Genomic DNA, 6,168 nt, shown 5'->3' on the forward strand with positions numbered 1-6,168 from the left:
AGAAAGCTAAGTAAGTGATACTTACACAGGCAAAAAAATTATCTGTATCTGAAAAAAAAAACCAACTCATATTGATAATTCTTTCTCAATGATTTTTGTATAATACAAATTTCGAGAAAACAGTATACGATCATGATAAAGGAATACGAAAAACAATCGATTGATTTAGCTCAATTGTGTATTTGTAAAATTGGCAAGCCATCGAATATCCTGCAATCGGTAAATTTTACCTTTATTTAAAGTTTTCCACTATCGTGTGTTTCAAATTTTGTTCTCCGCTTATGTCATTTATCGTCATATTTGTGATAAGAATTGTAGCTTGCAACGAATGTATTCGTGGACTCTTTGCAGTCGCGTTATATACACGAGTCATAATTAATTTTGCCATGTATATCAAAATGAAAACGTAAGAATTTTCATTTTATTCTTTCAATATTATATATTTTACATATTTATATCTTTGAATTCATTAACTAGTGATTTGTGAACTAACAGCTGATGTTGCAAAAGTCGAACACTTACCTGAATCTGGAAACAATGATTTTGAGTAAATTAATTATAAGACTTGGAGCACCTGTGATAAACTGCAGACACGGGTATACATTCTGTAACCATGATAATTCTAACACTAACCTTTAGTCAATATAGTAATGCATATTATGCACTAATTGCGTGCTGGTATCCCATAATTTGCCGAGTTTTATTGCTCTACGCTCCGATCGATAATCACTTCCTAACGTGCGCAGATGACCGATACATGACTGTTGTGAGCAACGTCGGAAACAATAAATGCGTCACTCACTTAAACATCAACTATAAATGACACCACATGGACAACTATCACGCTATATTTCATCAAATTACAAGTATCACTTATTAGTTTTATTTTTTTCACAGCAACGCAATCATTCTTTCCATAAATAAACATTGCTCTGTTTCGCTTTTTAACATCTTAATGGAATTGCATAGCTGTGTTGTTGTATTTATGTTCTTACTGTTGCGGTCAATTTTTAGTTTCAAGCACATGTCTTATCTTTATTGACAATTGACAAATTTTACATGTTTTGAATCGATGTATTGACGACCACGGTATCTTATCAGTCATTTGATAATCTGAAAACTACAGAGACATTTTAAATATGGTAATATTTTTTTTTCTTAATTTTTTATTTGTTTTTACTATAAATATTGAACAAACAATATAAGTATATAACACATTCAAATCGAGCTAATAACTTTATATGTCAGTGTAGGATGCCAAATAATCAAAAATTCGCAAATTAGACAATATATTAATTATAAAACAGAATCAGTGAAAATTACTATGAAAATAAATGACTTTCTAGCCAACGTAAGTTTACCAGCTAATATTCTTTGATATTTTAAGGCATCAAAGATATAAAAAAGAGATAAAAATAGCATTTGTTTTTACTGTTGTAGTTGAAGTTATTTGGTAAAAAAATAAAAAGAAGCATCAGAAACAAGACCAAGGTGCAGCTGGAGACACAATGGGCAGTAAGTGTCAACGTAATTCATGATATTTTGTAATTTACAATCAATGTAACTCATTGCAAAGTTAGAGCGGTCTTCTGCGCATGCCCGAAAATGATTATCAATTGTAGCGCACGGCAAAAATATGCATATTTTTAAGGTTCGCACGCATTTAGTGTAAAATATGCATAAAATACTGACTAAAGGTTAGGGTTAGTATCACTATGGTTACAAAATATGTACATTTAAGATTCTGCAAACGTTTCACCTTAGAATTAGGCAATATGCCATTAATGACTCTTTCTCTGGTACACAGAAAATAAAACATCTCTCATATATATTTTCATAATAAACAAGATTTTCAATATAACATCATATGTGTAAATGAAAACGAGATAAATGTAATGTATAAATAATAGATAAGTAATTAATACTTACACAAACTAAAGTAGATTTATTTCCCATTGTATCTAAAACAAAAAATAAACACAAGTATGTTATTCTATTTCAATGCCTTTTATAATACAATTTTCGAGAAAAAAAGTATATGCAAATAGTTTAAGCAAATACGAAAACAATTCATTTAATGTAGGCTTACTTATTTTAGCGGAGTACAATGTAGTAATAACAGCGCTTTTAGCGCTCTCGCACGTACTCTAATTCATGTCCGCGCATTAATTTGTCCGAGCATTTTCATGTATATTTTCATTTGATGATGTTTTCCTTGAACTTTTCAAATAAATACTCTTGAGAGTTTGCACTAGTTACATTGCTTGCTAATATTTTAAGGTTCATATGATATTCATGTTTTTTTTTCATATTACTATTTTAAAAATATGATCATGCAAAATAAAATATATAAGCTTGTAGTTTATGTCCTTTTTTCTCACTTGATCAAGTTGTTATCGATTTCCGTATCACCTTCGGACATGACCGTTGTTGCAGGCGCTCGTTTACGGAAAGGTGTGAACGTTTGTATTATGACACAATGCATGTAGGACAAAGGGGATTCAATGATTAAAATGTGTGACAATCTCGTTTTATTTCAGCAGTTATTACTAGTATACAGAATATAAATCAAGCAGATTATTATAATAAATACAAGAAGACAATACAATTGCGTAGGCAATACTGGGAGTGCGACAAAACATCGACACACAAAACATCGACACGACAAAACGCCGACGTGAAAAAAGCTCGAAAAAAACATCGACACAAATATCGACAAAACATCGATACATAATTTAATTACACTTTTTCTTCATTTTCAGGGGTTAAATTACCTTGAAAAGTTTACACATATCTGAAAGGTTCTGTATAAGTCTTCAGACAGTCAAGATTAAGACTCGAAAATTTACTAGACAAGTCAAATAATATCATTCTATGTCACAGATAACAGCTCATTTCTGCATTTCTGTACGTTTATATTCGTAAGATAATATCGGTTATTTAGACGAAAATGAAAAACAGTTAGCTATATGGTTTAAATTAATTCAAATTAATTGAAGTATGACAAAAATGATATATCTTCCCTTACTCTGCAATATTAAAGACATTATTTCGGTAAGGTTTAAGATATTGGCAAAACAACAAAACGTCTATTTAGTGGATTATATATGTCAGTATCGACTCAAGTTATGCGGTTTCCTTTGATCATAACATAGTTTTTATAAATAGACTGGTTTTCATTGTACCGTTAAAACCGATGTCATTCATAAGTTGTTGAACTGTATACATTAAGTAATTATGAACAAAGGCATAAAAAGAATAAAACAGAGATAACTTGACAACCCTGTATACAATACTATCGCTTTAACTATTTGATTATTTAGAACGAAACATTAGCCTAAGAGTTATTGTTATCAATCAACAGCATAACCGTTTTAAACGAGTTGTCAAAAAATAACCACCGAATACTTACTGTAGTTAAATTATAGAATTTCACTAACGCCGCGCCACATTGTCTCAAACGTCGTTAATTTTGATCATATCATGATAGATAGTTAGCCTTCAAGTAACTTATCAGAGATTTGGACCTTGTCATGGCGTAATAACACCTGTTTTTATCTCCTAGGAAGGTATTAATTTCATAATAATCAACGTAGTCTTTTTTCAAGTGCAGAAATATATATATATACCTTTTTAGTTTTGCTTTTTGCCTTCACTTATTGTTCTTTGATAGCTTGTTTAGCGCAAAGTTTGCAATGTTTTTATTTCAGTCCACAAGCACGAATCTCACTGGTAAAATCTTTCAGCAGATGTAATTCAGTTAGTATACTTATTAAAATATTATGTATTCAGAAAAGATCGTCCATGTATTTTGATGTTTATGATCAATTTAATCCAAAAATATATAATACACATTTAAAAAACTAATATTCACTGATGTTCGGCTATTTATTGTGGCACAGGCCTGAAACAGATCGCGTTTAAAACACTACAATAATAACGTGCTTATTGCCACTATGGTTTACTTCCAGAGTAAGTTCTTGCATTCTTCTTCAGTTTGCTTATTAGATATTGGTAATTCAAAGGGCCGCTACGATGGTGTAGCGTCTTGTTCATCGGGCATCTTCGGTATTCGGTGGTTCCCCGATGGTTACAGCTCGACCTGAGCATTCTTGTATGACACATCGCCAATACGTTTTCTACTACTTTATCCTTACGACTTCTGTCCTTATTAAAATATATATCCATCAAACACAAGTTGTAACTTTCCTTTTTGTGAAGTAACGAACTCCATCACTATGGACGAAGATGAAAGTGTTTTCAATCTTTTTGTATATAAATTCAATTATTATTAATAATTGAATTAGGGATGGGAACGATTATTCGATCATTCGATTAATCGTTCGTTTGGCCGATTAATCGATCACAAATAGTCGATTAATCGAAAAAAATAAAAATAAAAAACACCGACACGGAGGTGCGAAAACTTGTTTTGTTTCCTGCTAATTTGTACAATGAAGTGTCCCTGACTGATGACACGAGTTTGCAAATTCGCATTGTTCCAGATTGTAATTATGCCACTTACATCCGGGAGAATCATATCATATTAAATTTTAAATGTTTCCCACACCTGCAGATCGGTACCTCAAACGAGAATCTCTTTTGGACGAATTAGCGGTTTGCAATCATCCATTAAATATCCCCACCAATCAAACAAAACAGATTTGTTCAGTGTAATACATTACAGTGTGAGTTCTATATATTATATATATAAATAAAATTTCATAACGAACTTGTTTTTATTTCTTAAGATTTCTTTTTCTAAAACCAAAGTTTGAAAGAATATTATACAAGCACGAAAAATATATATATACATGTACAACAATACAATGCACGTTATGCCGCCCGGAATCGTAAACTTTTGATGACTGAATTACCTCCCTTTATTTCCGTAACGTTTAGTGCGTGATACGGAACAATTGCCCCTTCTTGACACGATTAATCGAAATTATGAATTATTAATTATGATCATAAAATATATTTTCGGTCAATTTCTTGTAAAGATGTTCAATACTCGGATCATTTATGGCATTTAGAGCACGTAAATGCTGATAAATGATAATCGATTGATCAAAATCATGATCGTATGATAATCGTATGATCAAAATTATTTTCGACCATAAATGCGACAAAACGCCGACACGACACTATGCGCCATGTTGATCTTTTGTTGCATCGATCAATTGTCGTGTTGGCGTTTTATCGTGTCGATGTTATGTCTGTCAATGTTTTGTCATAGACCCATTATACTTTATATACTGTACGTAGACATAAAGCTACATCACAGTTGAAAGTATCATTGAGGCACACTATCTTAAAGTCATACTTGGTACATGTTCAAGTTTTGTAGGGTCGACAGTCAGATTCGTATTATAATAATTACAGCAGAAACACATTAAATAAAAATTGCCGACGGTTAAGTTTATTTCCGGAAATCTTCGTGAATCTCCGTAATTTCCGAGAGCCTCATTTCGGACAGCGCTGAAATTAGAAATTAGCGGTCTCGCGAGAGCGCTAATTCACGTCCACGCATTAATTAGATATTTCACCAAAAATTGCGTTTGCGCTAAATATTTGCCGCGCTATTAAATGTACGCCTAGTATAATTTTCATTTGTGTAATTGTATTTGACAAACTATTAGCCCGTCCGCTCTTAGCTCAATAGGTAGATCGTAGGTCTACGAATCGCTGGGTCGTGGGTTCGAACCCCGGGCGGGGCGTATGTCCTCTGTGACGATTTGATAAAAGACATTGTATCTGAAATCATTCGTTCTCCACCTCTGACTCATGTGGGGAAGTTGGCAGCTACTTGCGGAGAACAGGTTTGTACTGGTACAGAATCCAGGAACACTGGTTAGGTTAACTGCCCGTCGTTGCATGACAGAAATACTGCGGAGAAACGTCTTTTAACCCTAAACAATCAAACAAATTGACAAAATATTGATATCTTAAAATCGATGAATCTACCACTGACCTTAGCTGAAACATTAGCTAATTAATATCCGGATATATTTATTAAAAACATTTTTACTTATCTAATGCAATACGAAATACACACTTTAACAATTGCATAATTTCAATCGTGGATGCACAACTCTTCCCATTTGAAATATTTGCAGTCAGTTCGGTTTACTTAAAATTGTTAGCTTAGGCTTAGCTTTCATTTAT

At 32.4% G+C, this 6,168-nt stretch overlaps 1 long non-coding RNA gene across 1 annotated transcript; it reads right to left on the reverse strand.

The window, feature by feature from the left end:
• Positions 1 to 1,051: 1,051 nt before the first annotated feature.
• Positions 1,052 to 6,168, reverse strand: LOC123542339 (uncharacterized). Its single transcript, XR_008368617.1, has 3 exons — positions 6,059 to 6,168; positions 3,966 to 4,167; positions 1,052 to 1,961 (listed from the first exon to the last, which is right to left on the reverse strand). It is a non-coding gene; the product is annotated as an uncharacterized LOC123542339 (long non-coding RNA).

The sequence above is a fragment of the Mercenaria mercenaria genome, chromosome 19 (genome assembly GCF_021730395.1).
Source record: "Mercenaria mercenaria strain notata chromosome 19, MADL_Memer_1, whole genome shotgun sequence".
Taxonomy (NCBI): domain Eukaryota; kingdom Metazoa; phylum Mollusca; class Bivalvia; order Venerida; family Veneridae; genus Mercenaria; species Mercenaria mercenaria.